This window comes from Chiloscyllium punctatum, unplaced genomic scaffold, assembly GCF_047496795.1.
Source record: "Chiloscyllium punctatum isolate Juve2018m unplaced genomic scaffold, sChiPun1.3 scaffold_56, whole genome shotgun sequence".
In the NCBI taxonomy this organism is placed as follows: Eukaryota; Metazoa; Chordata; class Chondrichthyes; order Orectolobiformes; family Hemiscylliidae; genus Chiloscyllium; species Chiloscyllium punctatum.
The window spans coordinates 4,947,383-4,963,854 of NW_027309791.1; positions in this window are offsets into that span (position 1 = coordinate 4,947,383).

Below are 16,472 nucleotides of genomic sequence, written 5' to 3' on the forward strand. Positions count from 1 at the left end.
GAAACAGAGGGCGAGAAACAAAGGGGCTGAAACAGAGGGTCTGAAACAGAGGGCGAGAAACAGAGGGGCTGAAACAGAGGGCGAGAAACAGAGGGGCTGAAACAGAGGGGCTGAAACAGAGGGGCTGAAACAGTGGGCGAGAAACAGAGTGGCTGCAACAGACGGCGAGAAACACAGGGGCTGAATCAGAGGGCGAGAAACAGAGGGGCTGAAACAGAGGGGCTGAAACAGAGGGCGAGAAACAGAGGGGCTGAATCAGAGGGGCTGAAACAGAGGGCGAGAAACAGAGGGCGACAAACAGACGAGCTGAAACAGAGGGCGAGAAACAGAGGGGCTGAAACAGAGGTCGAGAAACAGAGGGGCGGTATCAGAGGTGCTGAAACAGAGGGCGAGAAACAGAGGGGCTGAAACAGAGGGCGAGAAACAGAGGTGCTGAATCAGACGGGCTGAAACAGAGGGCGAGAAACAGAGGGGCTGAAACAGAGGGGCTGAAACAGAGGAGCTGAAACAGAGGGGCTGAAACAGAGGGCGAGAAACAGAGGGGCTGAAACAGAGAGCGCGAAACAGAGGGGCTGAAACAGAGGGCGAGAAACAGAGGGGCTGAATCAGAGGGGTTGAATCAGAGGGGCTGAAACAGTGGGGCTGAAACAGAGGACGAGAAACAGAGGGGCTGAAACAGAGGGCGAGAAACAGAGGGGCTGAAACAGAGGGGAAGAAATGGAGGGGCTGAAACAGAGGGTGAGAAACAGAGGGCGACATACAGTGGGGCTGAAACAGAGGGGCTGAAACAGAGGGCGAGAAACAGAGGGGCTGAAACAGAGGGCGAGAAACAGAGGGGCTGAAACAGAGGGCGAGAAACAGAGGGGCGGAATCAGAGGGGCTGAAACAGAGGGGCTGAAACAGAGGGGCTGAAACAGAGGGCGAGAAGCAGAGGGGCTGAATCAGAGGGGCTGAAACAGAGGGGCTGAAACAGAGGGCGAGAAACAGAGGGGCTGAAACAGAGGGGCTGAAAATGAGGGCGAGAAACAGAGGGGCTGAAACAGATGGGCTGAAACAGAGGGGCTGAAACAGAGGGGCTGAAACAGAGGGCGAGAAACAGAGGGGCTGAAACAGAGAGCGTGAAACAGAGGGGCTGAAACAGTGGGCGAGAAACAGAGGGGCTGAATCAGAGGGGCTGAATCAGAGGGGCTGAAACAGAGGGGCTGAAACAGAGGGCGAGAAACAGAGGGGCTGAAACAGAGGGCGAGAAACAGAGGGGCTGAAACAGAGGGCGAGAAACAGAGGGGCTGAAACAGAGGGGCTGAAACAGAGGGGCTGAAACCGAGGGCGAGAAACAGAGGGGCTGAAACAGACGGCAAGAAACAGAGGGGCTGAAACAGAGGGCGAGAAACAGAGGGGCTGAAACAAAGGGCGAGAAACAGAGGTGCTGAATCAGAGAGGCTGAAACAGAGGACGAGAAACAGAGGGGCTGAAACAGAGGGCGAGAAACAGAGGGGCTGAAACAGAGGGGCTGAAACACAGGGCGAGAAACAGAGGGGCTGAAACAGAGGGCGAAAAACAGAGGGGCTGAAACAGAGGGGCTGAATCAGAGGTGCTGATTCAGAGGGGCTGAAACAGAGGGGCTGAATCAGTGGGGCTGAAACAGAGGGGCTGAAACAGAGGGCGAGAAACAGAGGGGCTGAATCAGAGGGGCTGAAACAGAGGGCGAGAAACAGAGGGCGAGAAACAGACGGGCTGAAACAGAGGGCGAGAAACAGAGGGGCTGAAACAGAGGTCGAGAAACAGAGGGGCGGTATCAGAGGGGCTGAAACAGAGGGCGAGAAACAGAGGGGCTGAAACAGAGGGCGAGAAACAGAGGTGCTGAATCAGACGGGCTGAAACAGAGGGCGAGAAACAGAGGGGCTGAAACAGAGGGGCTGAAACAGAGGGGCTGAAACAGAGGGGCTCAAACAGAGGGCGAGAAACAGAGGGGCTGAAACAGAGAGCGCGAAACAGAGGGGCTGAAACAGAGGGCGAGAAACAGAGGGGCTGAATCAGAGGGGTTGAATCAGAGGGGCTGAAACAGTGGGGCTGAAACAGAGGACGAGAAACAGAGGGGCTGAAACAGAGGGCGAGAAACAGAGGGGCTGAAACAGAGGGGAAGAAATGGAGGGGCTGAAACAGAGGGCGAGAAACAGAGGGCGACAAACAGAGGGGCTGAAACAGAGGGGCTGAAACAGAGGGCGAGAAACAGAGGGGCTGAAACAGAGGGCGAGAAACAGAGGGGCTGAAACAGAGGGCGAGAAACAGAGGGGCGGAATCAGAGGGGCTGAAACAGAGGGGCTGAAACAGAGGGGCTGAAACAGAGGGCGAGAAGCAGAGGGGCTGAATCAGAGGGGCTGAAACAGAGGGGCTGAAACAGAGGGCGAGAAACAGAGGGGCTGAAACAGAGGGGCTGAAAATGAGGGCGAGAAACAGAGGGGCTGAAACAGATGGGCTGAAACAGAGGGGCTGAAACAGAGGGGCTGAAACAGAGGGCGAGAAACAGAGGGGCTGAAACAGAGAGCGCGAAACAGAGGGGCTGAAACAGTGGGTGAGAAACAGAGGGGCTGAATCAGAGGGGCTGAATCAGAGGGGCTGAAACAGAGGGGCTGAAACAGAGGGTGAGAAACAGAGGGGCTGAAACAGAGGGCGAGAAACAGAGGGGCTGAAACAGAGGGCGAGAAACAGAGGGGCTGAAACAGAGGGGCTGAAACAGAGGGGCTGAAACCGAGGGCGAGAAACAGAGGGGCTGAAACAGACGGCAAGAAACAGAGGGGCTGAAACAGAGGGCGAGAAACAGAGGGGCTGAAACAGAGGGCGTGAAACAGAGGTGCTGAATCAGAGAGGCTGAAACAGAGGACGAGAAACAGAGGGGCTGAAACAGAGGGCGAGAAACAGAGGGGCTGAAACAGAGGGGCTGAAACACAGGGCGAGAAACAGAGGGGCTGAAACAGAGGGCGAAAAACAGAGGGGCTGAAACAGAGGGGCTGAATCAGAGGTGCTGATTCAGAGGGGCTGAAACAGAGGGGCTGAATCAGAGGGGCTGAAACAGAGGGCGAGAAATAGAGGGGCTGAAACAGAGGGCGAGAAACAGAGGGCCTGAAACAGAAGGCGAGAAACAGAGGGGCTGAAACAGAGGGGCTGAAACAGAGGGCGAGAAATAGAGGGGCTGAAACAGAGGGCGAGAAACAGAGGGGCTGAAACAGAAGGCGAGAAACAGAGGGGCTGAAACAGAGGGGCTGAATCAGAGGGGCTGAGACCGAGGGCGAGAAACAGAGGGGCTGAAACAGAGGGCGAGAAACAGTGGAGCTGAAACAGAGGGCGAGAAACAGAGGGGCTGAATCATAGCGGCTGAAACAGAGGGCGAGAAGTAGAGGGGCTGAAACAGAGGGCGAGAAAGAGAGGGGCTGAAACAGAGGGGCTGAAACAGAGGGGCTGAATCAGAGGGGCTGAAACCGAGGGCGAGAAACAGAGGGGCTGAAACAGAGGGGCTGAAACAGAGGGGCTGAAACAGTGGGCGAGAAACAGAGTGGCTGCAACAGACGGCGAGAAACAGAGGGGCTGAAACAGAGGGCGAGAAACAGAGGGGCTGAAACAGAGGGGCTGAAACAGAGGGCTGAATCAGAGGGGCTGATTCAGAGGGGGTGAAACAGAGGGGCTGAATCAGCGGGGCTGAAACAGAGGGCGAGAAACAGAGGGGCTGAAACAGAAGGGCTGAAACAGAGGGCGTGAAACAGAGGGGCTGAAACAGAGGGCGAGAAACAGAGGGGCTCAAACAGAGGGCGAGAAACAGAGGGGCTGAAACAGAGGGGCTGAAACGGAGGGGCTGAAACAGAGGGCGAGAAACAGAGGGGCTGTATCAGAGCGGCTGAATCAGAGGGGCTGAAACAGAGGGGCTGAAACAGAGGGCGAGAAACAGAGGGCGAGAAACAGAGGGGCTGAAACAGAGGGCGAGAAACAGAGGGGCTGAAACAGAGGGGCTGAAACAGAGGGGCTGAAACAGAGGGCTGAATCAGAGGGGCTGATTCAGAGGGGGTGAAACAGAGGGGCTGAATCAGCGGGGCTGAAACAGAGGGCGAGAAACAGAGGGGCTGAAACAGAAGGGCTGAAACAGAGGGCGTGAAACAGAGGGGCTGAAACAGAGGGCGAGAAACAGAGGGGCTCAAACAGAGGGCGAGAAACAGAGGGGCTGAAACAGAGGGGCTGAAACGGAGGGGCTGAAACAGAGGGCGAGAATCAGAGGGGCTGTATCAGAGGGGCTGAATCAGAGGGGCTGAAACAGAGGGGCTGAAACAGAGGGCGAGAAACAAAGGGGCTGAAACAACGGGCGAGAAACAGATGGCGAGAAACAGAGGGGCTGAAACAGAGGGGCTGAAACAGACGGGCTGAAACAGAGAGCCTGAAACAGAGTGCGAGAAACGGAGGGGCTGAAACAGAGGGCGAAAAACAGAGGGGCTGAAACAGAGGGCGAGAAACACAGGGGCTGAAACAGAGGGTGAGAAACAGAGGGGCTGAAACAGAGGGCGAGAAACAGAGGGGCTGAAACAGAGGGCAAGAAACAGAGGGGCTGAAACAGAGGGCAAGAAACAGAGGGGCTGAAACACGGGGCGTGAAACAGAGGGGCTGAAACAGAGGGGCGGGAAACAGAGGGGCTGAATCAGAGGGGCTGAATCAGAGGGGCTGAAACAGAGGGTGAGAAACAGAGGGGCTGAAACAGAGTGGCCGAAACAGAGGGGCTGAAACAGAGGGCGAGAAACAGAAGGGCTGAATCAGAGGGGCTGAAACAGAGGGGCTGAATCAGAGGGGCTGAAACAGAGGGGCTGAATCAGAGGGGCTGAAACAGAGGGCGAGAAACAGAGGGGCTGAAACAGAGGGCGGGAAACAGAGGGGCTGATACAGAGGGGCTGAAACAGAGGGCGAGAAACAGGGGGGCTGACACAGAGGTGCTAAAACAGAGGGGCTGAAACAGAGGGGCTGAAACAGAGGGCGAGAAACAGAGGGGCTGAATCAGAGGGGCTGAATCAGAGGGGCTGAATCAGAGGGGCTGAAACAAAGGATGAGAAACAGAGGGGCTGAAACAGAGGGTCTGAAACAGAGGGACTGAAACAGAGGGCGAGAATCAGAGGGGCTGAATCAGAGGGGCTGAATCAGAGGGGCTGAATCAGAGGGGCTGAAACAGAGGGGCTGAATCAGAGGGGCTGAAACCGAGGGAGAGAAACAGAGGGGCTGAAACAGAGGGCGAGAAACAGAGGGGCTGAAACAGAGGGCGAGAAACAAAGGGGCTGAAACAGAGGGTCTGAAACAGAGGGCGAGAAACAGAGGGGCTGAAACAGAGGGCGAGAAACAGAGGGGCTGAAACAGAGAGCGCGAAACAGAGGGGCTGAAACAGAGGGCGAGAAACAGAGGGGCTGACTCAGAGGGGTTGAATCAGAGGGGCTGAAACAGTGGGGCTGAAACAGAGGACGAGAAACAGAGGGGCTGAAACAGAGGGCGAGAAACAGAGGGGCTGAAACAGAGGGGAAGAAATGGAGGGGCTGAAACAGAGGGTGAGAAACAGAGGGCGACAAACAGAGGGGCTGAAACAGAGGGGCTGAAACAGAGGGCGAGAAACAGAGGGGCTGAAACAGAGGGCGAGAAACAGAGGGGCTGAAACAGAGGGCGAGAAACAGAGGGGCGGAATCAGAGGGGCTGAAACAGAGGGGCTGAAACAGAGGGGCTGGAACAGAGGGCGAGAAGCAGTGGGGCTGAATCAGAGGGGCTGAAACAGAGGGGCTGAAACAGAGGGCGAGAAACAGATGGGCTGAAACAGAGGGGCTGAAAATGAGGGCGAGAAACAGAGGGGCTGAAACAGATGGGCTGAAACAGAGGGGCTGAAACAGAGGGGCTGAAACAGAGGGCGAGAAACAGAGGGGCTGAAACAGAGAGCGCGAAACAGATGGGCTGAAACAGTGGGCGAGAAACAGAGGGGCTGAATCAGAGGGGCTGAATCAGAGGGGCTGAAACAGAGGGGCTGAAACAGAGGGCGAGAAACAGAGGGGCTGAAACAGAGGGCGAGAAACAGAGGGGCTGAAACAGAGGGGCTGAAACCGAGGGCGAGAAACAGAGGGGCTGAAACAGACGGCAAGAAACAGAGGGGCTGAAACAGAGGGCGAGAAACAGAGGGGCTGAAACAGAGGGCGAGAAACAGAGGTGCTGAATCAGAGAGGCTGAAACAGAGGACGAGAAACAGAGGGGCTGAAACAGAGGGCGAGAAACAGAGGGGCTGAAACAGAGGGGCTGAAACACAGGGCGAGAAACAGAGGGGCTGAAACAGAGGGCGAAAAACAGAGGGGCTGAAACAGAGGGGCTGAATCAGAGGTGCTGATTCAGAGGGGCTGAAACAGAGGGGCTGAATCAGAGGGGCTGAAACAGAAGGGCTGAAACAGAGGGCGAGAAACAGAGGGGCTGAATCAGAGGGGCTGAAACAGAGGGCGAGAAACAGAGGGCGAGAAACAGACGGGCTGAAACAGAGGGCGAGAAACAGAGGGGCTGAAACAGAGGTCGAGAAACAGAGGGGCGGTATCAGAGGGGCTGAAACAGAGGGCGAGAAACAGAGGGGCTGAAACAGAGGGCGAGAAACAGAGGTGCTGAATCAGACGGGCTGAAACAGAGGGCGAGAAACAGAGGGGCTGAAACAGAGGGGCTGAAACAGAGGGGCTGAAACAGAGGGGCTCAAACAGAGGGCGAGAAACAGAGGGGCTGAAACAGAGAGCGCGAAACAGAGGGGCTGAAACAGAGGGCGAGAAACAGAGGGGCTGAAACAGAGGGCGAGAAACAGAGGGGCTGAAACAGAGGGGAAGAAATGGAGGGGCTGAAACAGAGGGCGCGAAACAGAGGGCGACAAACAGAGGGGCTGAAACAGAGGGGCTGAAACAGAGGGCGAGAAACAGAGGGGCTGAAACAGAGGGCGAGAAACAGAGGGGCGGAATCAGAGGGGCTGAAACAGGGGCTGAAACAGAGCAGCTGAAACAGAGGGCGAGAAGCAGAGGGGCTGAATCAGAGGTGCTGAAACAGAGGGGCTGAAACAGAGGGCGAGAAACAGAGGGGCTGAAACAGAGGGGCTGAAAATGAGGGCGAGAAACAGAGGGGCTGAAACAGATGGGCTGAAACAGAGGGGCTGAAACAGAGGGGCTGAAACAGAGGGCGAGAAACAGAGGGGCTGAAACAGAGAGCGCGAAACAGAGGGGCTGAAACAGTGGGCGAGAAACAGAGGGGCTGAATCAGAGGGGCTGAATCAGAGGGGCTGAAACAGAGGGGCTGAAACAGAGGGTGAGAAACAGAGGGGCTGAAACAGAGGGCGAGAAACAGAGGGGCTGAAACAGAGGGCGAGAAACAGAGGGGCTGAAACAGAGGGGCTGAAACAGAGGGGCTGAAACCGAGGGCGAGAAACAGAGGGGCTGAAACAGACGGCAAGAAACAGAGGGGCTGAAATAGAGGGCGAGAAACAGAGGGGCTGAAACAGAGGGCGAGAAACAGAGGTGCTGAATCAGAGAGGCTGAAACAGAGGACGAGAAACAGAGGGGCTGAAACAGAGGGCGAGAAACAGAGGGGCTGAAACAGAGGGGCTGAAACACAGGGCGAGAAACAGAGGGGCTGAAACAGAGGGCGAAAAACAGAGGGGCTGAAACAGAGGGGCTGAATCAGAGGTGCTGATTCAGAGGGATTGAAACAGAGGGGCTGAATCAGAGGGGCTGAAACAGAGGGCGAGAAATAGAGGGGCTGAAACAGAGGGCGAGAAACAGAGGGCCTGAAACAGAAGGCGAGAAACAGAGGGGCTGAAACAGAGGGGCTGAAACAGAGGGCGAGAAATAGAGGGGCTGAAACAGAGGGCGAGAAACAGAGGGGCTGAAACAGAAGGCGAGAAACAGAGGGGCTGAAACAGAGGGGCTGAATCAGAGGGGCTGAGACCGAGGGCGAGAAACAGAGGGGCTGAAACAGAGGGCGAGAAACAGAGGAGCTGAAACAGAGAGCGAGAAACAGAGGGGCTGAATCATAGCGGCTGAAACAGAGGGCGAGAAGTAGAGGGGCTGAAACAGAGGGCGAGAAAGAGAGGGGCTGAAACAGAGGGGCTGAAACAGAGGGGCTGAATCAGAGGGGCTGAAACCGAGGGCGAGAAACAGAGGGGCTGAAACAGAGGGGCTGAATCAGAGGGGCTGAAACAGAGGGGCTGAAACAGAGGGCTAGAAACAGAGGGGCTGAAACAGAGGGCGAGAAACAGAGGGGCTGAAACAGAGGGGCTGAAACAGAGGGGCTGAAACAGAGGGGCTGAAACAGAGGGCGAGAAACAGCGGGGCTGAAACAGAGGGCGAGAAACAGAGGGGCTGAAACAGAGGGGCTGAAACAGAGGGGCTGAAACAGAGGGGCCGAATCAGAGGGGCTGTATCAGAGGGGCTGAAACAGAGGGGCTGAAACAGAGGGCGAGAAACAGAGGGGCTGAAACTGCGGGGGAGAAACAGAGGGCGAGAAACAGAGGGGCTGAAACAGAGGGGCTGAAACAGACGGGCTGAAACAGAGAGCCTGAAACAGAGAGCGAGAAACAGAGGGGCTGAAACAGAGGGCGAAAAACAGAGGGGCCGAAACAGAGGGCGAGAAACAGAGTGGGAGAAACAGAGGGCGAGAAACAGAGGGGCTGAAACAGAGGGGCTGTAACAGAGCGGCTGAAACAGAGGGCGAGAAACAGAGGGGCTGAAACAGAGGGCGAGAAACAGAGGGGCTGAAACAGAGCGGCTGAAACAGAGGGGCTGAAACAGAGGGGCTGAAACAGAGGGCGTGAAACAGAGGGGCTGAAACAGAGGGGCTGAAACAGAGGGGCTGAATCAGAGGGGCTGAAACCGAGGGCGAGAAACAGAGGGGCTGAAACAGAGGGGCTGAATCAGAGGGGCTGAAACAGCTGGGCTGAAACAGAGGGCTAGGAACAGAGGGGCTGAAACAGAGGGCGAGAAACAGAGGGGCTGAAACAGAGGGGCTGAAACAGAGGGGCTGAAACAGAGGGGCTGAAACAGAGGCCGAGAAACAGAGGGGCTGCAACAGAGGGCGAGAAACAGAGGGGCTGAAACAGAGGGGCTGAAACAGAGGGGCTGAAACAGAGGGGCCGAATCAGAGGGGCTGTATCAGAGGGGCTGAAACAGAGGGGCTGAAACAGAGGGCGAGAAACAGAGGGGCTCAAACAGAGGGCGAGAAACAGAGGGGCTGAAACAGAGAGCGCAAAACAGAGGGGCTGAAACAGAGGGCGAGAAACAGAGGGGCTGAAACAGAGGGGCTGAAACAGAGGGGCTGAAACAGAGGGGCTGAAACAGAGGCCGAGAAACAGAGGGGCTGAAACAGAGGGCGAGAAACAGAGGGGCTGAAACAGAGGGGCTGAAACAGAGGGGCTGAAACAGAGGGGCTGAAACAGAGGGGCCGAATCAGAGGGGCTGTATCAGAGGGGCTGAAACAGAGGGGCTGAAACAGAGGGCGAGAAACAGAGGGGCTCAAACAGAGGGCGAGAAACAGAGGGGCTGAAACAGAGAGCGCGAAACAGAGGGGCTGAAACAGAGGGCGAGAAACAGAGGGGCTGAAACAGAGGGGCTGAAACAGAGGGGCTGAAACAGAGGGGCTGAAACAGAGGGCGAGAAACAGAGGGGCTGAAACAGAGGGGCTGAATCAGAGGGGCTGAAACAGAGTGGCTGAAACAGAGGGCTAGAAACAGAGGGGCTGAAACAGAGGGCGAGAAACAGAGGGGCTGAAACAGAGGCCGAGAAACAGAGGGGCTGAAACAGAGGGCGAGAAACAGAGGGGCTGAAACAGAGGGGCTGAAACAGAGGGGCTGAAACAGAGGGGCTGAAACAGAGGGGCCGAATCAGAGGGGCTGTATCAGAGGGGCTGAACCAGAGGGGCTGAAACAGAGGGCGAGAAACAGAGGGGCTGAAACTGCGGGCGAGAAACAGAGGGCGAGAAACAGAGGGGCTGAAACAGAGGGGCTGAAACAGACGGGCTGAAACAGAGAGCCTGAAACAGAGGGCGAGAAACAGAGGGGCTGAAACAGAGGGCGAAAAACAGAGGGGCCGAAACAGAGGGCGAGAAACAGAGTGGGAGAAACAGAGGGCGAGAAACAGAGGGGCTGAAACAGAGGGGCTGAAACAGAGCGGCTGAAACAGAGGGCGAGAAACAGAGGGGCTGAAACAGAGGGCGAGAAACAGAGGGGCTGAAACAGAGCGGCTGAAACAGAGGGGCTGAAACAGAGGGGCTGAAACAGAGGGCGTGAAACAGAGGGGCTGAAACAGAGGGGCTGAAACAGAGGGGCTGAAACAGAGGGCGAGAAACAGAGGGGCTGTATCAGATGGGCTGAATCAGAGGGGCTGAAACAGAGGGGCTGATACAGAGGGCGAGAAACAAAGGGGCTGAAACAGCGGGCGAGAAACAGATGGCGAGAAACAGAGGGGCTGAAACAGACGGGCTGAAACAGAGAGCCTGAAACAGAGGGCGAGAAACGGAGGGGCTGAAACAGAGGGCGAAAAACAGAGGGGCTGAAACAGAGGGCGAGAAACACAGGGGCTGAAACAGAGGGTGAGAAACTGAGGGCGAGAAACAGAGGGACTGAAACAGAGGGGCTGAAACAGAGGGGCTGAATCAGAGGGGCTGAAACAGAGGTGCTGAATCAGAGGGGCTGAAACAGAGGGCGAGAAACAGAGTGGCTGAAACTGAGGGCGAAAAACAGAGGGGCTGAAACAGAGGGCGAGAAACAGAGGGGCTGAAACAGAGAGCGCGAAACAGAGGGGCTGAAACAGAGGGGCTGAAACAGAGGGGCTGAAACAGAAGGGCTAAATCAGAGGGGCTGAAACAGAGGGCGAGAAACAGAGGGGCTGAAATAGAGGGTTAGAACCAGAGGGGCTGAAAAAGAGGGGCTGAAACAGAGGGCGAGAAACAGAGGGGCTGAAACAGAGGGGCTGAAACAGAGGGGCTGAAACCGAGGGCGAGAAACAGAGGGGCTGAAACAGAGGGGCTGAATCAGAGGGGCTGAAACAGAGGGGCTGAAACAGAGTGCGAGAAACAGAGGGGCTGAAACAGAGGGCGAGAAACAGAGGGGCTGAAACAGAGGGGCTGAAACAGAGGGGCTGAAACAGAGGCCGAGAAACAGAGGGGCTGAAACAGAGGGCGAGAATCAGAGGGGCTGAAACAGAGGGGCTGAAACAGAGGGGCTGAAACAGAGGGGCAGAATCAGAGGGGCTGTATCAGAGTGGCTGAAACAGAGGGGCTGAAACAGAGGGCGAGAAACAGAGGGGCTGAAACTGCGGCCGAGAAACAGAGGGCGAGAAACAGAGGTGCTGAATCAGAGGGGCTGAAACAGACGGGCAGAAACAGAGAGCCTGAAACAGAGGGCGAGAAATAGAGGGGCTGAAACAGAGGGCGAAAAACAGAGGGGCCGAAACAGAGGGCGAGAAACAGAGGGGGAGAAACAGAGAGCGAGAAACAGAGGGGCTGAAACAGAGGGGCTGAAACAGATGGGCTGAAACAGAGGGGCTGAATCAGAGGGGCTGAAACAGAGGTGCTGTATCAGAGGGGCTGAAACAGATGGCGAGAAACAGAGGGGCTGAAACAGAGGGCGAGAAACAGAGGGGCTGAAACAGAGGGGCTGAAACAGAGGGCGAGAAACAGAGAGGCTGAAACAGAGGGCGAGAAACAGAGGGGCTGAAACAGAGGGCGAGAAACCGAGGGGCTGAAACAGAGGGGCTGAAACAGAGGGGCTGAAACACAGGGCGAGAAACAGAGGGGCTGAAACAGAGGGCGAAAAACAGAGGGGCTGAAACAGAGGGGCTGAATCAGAGGTGCCGATTCAGAGGGGCTGAAACAGAGGGGCTGAATCAGAGGGGCTGAAACAGAGGGGCTGAAACAGAGGGCGAGAAACAGAGGGGCTGAATCAGAGGGGCTGAAACAGAGGGCGAGAAACAGAGGGCGAGAAACAGACGGGCTGAAACAGAGGGCGAGAAACAGAGGGGCTGAAACAGAGGTCGAGAAACAGAGGGGCGGTATCAGAGGGGCTGAAACAGAGGGCGAGAAACAGAGTGGCTGAAAAAGAGGGGAAGAAATGGAGGGGCTGAAACAGAGGGCGAGAAACAGAGGGCGACAAACAGAGGGGCTAAAACAGAGGGGCTGAAACAGAGGGCGAGAAACAGAGGGGCTGAAACAGAGGGCGAGAAACAGAGGGGCTGAAACAGAGGGCGAGAAACAGAGGGGCGGAATCAGAGGGGCTGAAACAGAGGGGCTGAAACAGAGGGGCTGAAACAGAGGGCGAGAAGCAGAGGGGCTGAATCAGAGGGGCTGAAACAGAGGGGCTGAAACAGAGGGCGAGAAACAGAGGGGCGGTATCAGAGGGGCTGAAAATGAGGGCGAGAAACAGAGGGGCTGAAACAGAGGGGAAGAAATGGAGGGGCTGAAACAGAGGGCGAGAAACAGAGGGCGACAAACAGAGGGGCTGAAACAGAGGGGCTGAAACAGGGCGAGAAACAGAGGGGCTGAAACAGAGGGCGAGAAACAGAGGGGCTGAAACAGAGGGCGAGAAACAGAGGGGCGGAATCAGAGGGGCTGAAACAGAGGGGCTGAAACAGAGGGGCTGAAACAGAGGGCGAGAAGCAGAGGGGCTGAATCAGAGGGGCTGAAACAGAGGGGCTGAAACAGAGGGCGAGAAACAGAGGGGCTGAAACAGAGGGGCTGGAAATGAGGGCGAGAAACAGAGGGGCTGAAACAGATGGCCTGAAACAGAGGGGCTGAAACAGAGGGGCTGAAACAGAGGGCGAGAAACAGAGGGGCTGAAACAGAGAGCGCGAAACAGAGGGGCTGAAACAGAGAGCGCGAAACAGAGGGGCTGAAACAGAGGGGCTGAAACAGAGGGCGAGAAACAGAGGGGCTGAAACAGAGGGGCTGAAAATGAGGGCGAGAAACAGAGGGGCTGAAACAGATGGGCTGAAACAGAGGGGCTGAAACAGAGGGGCTGAAACAGAGGGCGAGAAACAGAGGGGCTGAAACAGAGAGCGCGAAACAGAGGGGCTGAAACAGTGGGCGAGAAACAGAGGGGCTGAATCAGAGGGGCTGAATCAGAGGGGCTGAAACAGAGGGGCTGAAACAGAGGGCGAGAAACAGAGGGGCTGAAACAGAGGGCGAGAAACAGAGGGGCTGAAACAGAGGGGCTGAAACAGAGGGGCTGAAACCGAGGGCGAGAAACAGAGGGGCTGAAACAGACGGCAAGAAACAGAGGGGCTGAAACAGAGGGCGAGAAACAGAGGGGCTGAAACAGAGGGCGAGAAACAGAGGTGCTGAATCAGAGAGGCTGAAACAGAGGACGAGAAACAGAGGGGCTGAAACAGAGGGCGAGAAACAGTGGGGCTGAAACAGAGGGGCTGAAACACAGGGCGAGAAACAGAGGGGCTGAAACAGAGGGCGAAAAACAGAGGGGCTGAAACAGAGGGGCTGAATCAGAGGTGCTAATTCAGAGGGGCTGAAACAGAGGGGCTGAATCAGAGGGGCTGAAACAGAGGGCGAGAAATAGAGGGGCTGAAACAGAGGGCGAGAAACAGAGGGCCTGAAACAGAAGGCGAGAAACAGAGGGGCTGAAACAGAGGGGCTGAAACAGAGGGCGAGAAATAGAGGGGCTGAAACAGAGGGCGAGAAACAGAGGGGCTGAAACAGAAGGCGAGAAACAGAGGGGCTGAAACAGAGGGGCTGAATCAGAGGGGCTGAGACCGAGGGCGAGAAACAGAGGGGCTGAAACAGAGGGCGAGAAACAGAGGAGCTGAAACAGAGGGCGAGAAACAGAGGGGCTGAATCATAGCGGCTGAAACAGAGGGCGAGAAGTAGAGGGGCTGAAACAGAGGGCGAGAAAGAGAGGGGCTGAAACAGAGGGGCTGAAACAGAGGGGCTGAATCAGAGGGGCTGAAACCGAGGGCGAGAAACAGAGGGGCTGAAACAGAGGGGCTGAATCAGAGGGGCTGAAACAGAGGTGCTGAAACAGAGGGCTAGAAACAGAGGGGCTGAAACAGAGGGCGAGAAACAGAGGGGCTGAAACAGAGGGGCTGAAACAGAGGGGCTGAAACAGAGGGGCTGAAACAGAGGCCGAGAAACAGAGGGGCTGAAACAGAGGGCGAGAAACAGAGGGGCTGATACAGAGGGGCTGAAACAGAGGGGCTGAAACAGAGGGGACGAAACAGATGGGCCGAATCAGGGGGGCTGTATCAGAGGGGCTGAAACAGAGGGGCTGAAACAGAGGGCGAGAAACAGAGGGGCTGAAACTGCGGGTGAGAAACAGAGGGCGAGAAACAGAGGGGCTGAAACAGAGGGGCTGAAACAGACGGGCTGAAACAGAGAGCCTGAAACAGAGGGCGAGAAACAGAGGGGCTGAAACAGAGGGCGAAAAACAGAGGGGCCGAAACAGAGGGCGAGAAACAGAGTGGGAGAAACAGAGGGCGAGAAACAGAGGGGCTGAAACAGAGGGGCTGTAACAGAGCGGCTGAAACAGAGGGCGAGAAACAGAGGGGCTGAAACAGAGGGCGAGAAACAGAGGGGCTGAAACAGAGCGGCTGAAACAGAGGGGCTGAAACAGAGGGGCTGAAACAGAGGGCGTGAAACAGAGGGGCTGAAACAGAGGGGCTGAAACAGAGGGGCTGAATCAGAGGGGCTGAAACCGAGGGCGAGAAACAGAGGGGCTGAAACAGAGGGGCTGAATCAGAGGGGCTGAAACAGAGGGGCTGAAACAGAGGGCTAGAAACAGAGGGGCTGAAACAGAGGGCGAGAAACAGAGGGGCTGAAACAGAGGGGCTGAAACAGAGGGGCTGAAACAGAGGGGCTGAAACAGAGGCCGAGAAACAGAGGGGCTGAAACAGAGGGCGAGAAACAGAGGGGCTGAAACAGAGGGGCTGAAACAGAGGGGCTGAAACAGAGGGGCCGAATCAGAGGGGCTGTATCAGAGGGGCTGAAACAGAGGGGCTGAAACAGAGGGCGAGAAACAGAGGGGCTCAAACAGAGGGCGAGAAACAGAGGGGCTGAAACAGAGAGCGCGAAACAGAGGGGCTGAAACAGAGGGCGAGAAACAGAGGGGCTGAAACAGAGGGGCTGAAACAGAGGGGCTGAAACAGAGGGGCTGAAACAGAGGCCGAGAAACAGAGGGGCTGAAACAGAGGGCGAGAAACAGAGGGGCTGAAACAGAGGGGCTGAAACAGAGGGGCTGAAACAGAGGGGCCGAATCAGAGGGGCTGTATCAGAGGGGCTGAAACAGAGGGGCTGAAACAGAGGGTGAGAAACAGAGGGGCTCAAACAGAGGGCGAGAAACAGAGGGGCTGAAACAGAGAGCGCGAAACAGAGGGGCTGAAACAGAGGGGCTGAAACAGAGGGGCTGAAACAGAGGGCGAGAAACAGAGGGGCTGTATCAGATGGGCTGAATCAGAGGGGCTGAAACAGAGGGGCTGATACAGAGGGCGAGAAACAAAGGGGCTGAAACAGCGGGCGAGAAACAGATGGCGAGAAACAGAGGGGCTGAAACAGACGGGCTGAAACAGAGAGCCTGAAACAGAGGGCGAGAAACGGAGGGGCTGAAACAGAGGGCGAAAAACAGAGGGGCTGAAACAGAGGGCGAGAAACACAGGGGCTGAAACAGAGGGTGAGAAACTGAGGGCGAGAAACAGAGGGACTGAAACAGAGGGGCTGAAACAGAGGGGCTGAATCAGAGGGGCTGAAACAGAGGTGCTGAATCAGAGGGGCTGAAACAGAGGGCGAGAAACAGAGGGGCTGAAACTGAGGGCGAAAAACAGAGGGGCTGAAACAGAGGGCGAGAAACAGAGGGGCTGAAACAGAGAGCGCGAAACAGAGGGGCTGAAACAGAGGGGCTGAAACAGAGGGGCTGAAACAGAAGGGCTAAATCAGAGGGGCTGAAACAGAGGGCGAGAAACAGAGGGGCTGAAATAGAGGGTTAGAACCAGAGGGGCTGAAAAAGAGGGGCTGAAACAGAGGGCGAGAAACAGAGGGGCTGAAACAGAGGGGCTGAAACAGAGGGGCTGAAACCGAGGGCGAGAAACAGAGGGGCTGAAACAGAGGGGCTGAATCAGAGGGGCTGAAACAGAGGGGCTGAAACAGAGTGCGAGAAACAGAGGGGCTGAAACAGAGGGCGAGAAACAGAGGGGCTGAAACAGAGGGGCTGAAACAGAGGGGCTGAAACAGAGGCCGAGAAACAGAGGGGCTGAAACAGAGGGCGAGAAACAGAGGGGCTGAAACAGAGGGGCTGAAACAGAGGGGCTGAAACAGAGGGGCAGAATCAGAGGGGCTGTATCAGAGGGGCTGAAACAGAGGGGCTGAAACAGAGGGCGAGAAACAGAGGGGCTGAAACTGCGGGTGAGAAACAGAGGGCGAGAAACAGAGGGGCTGAAACAGAGGGGCTGAAACAGACGGGC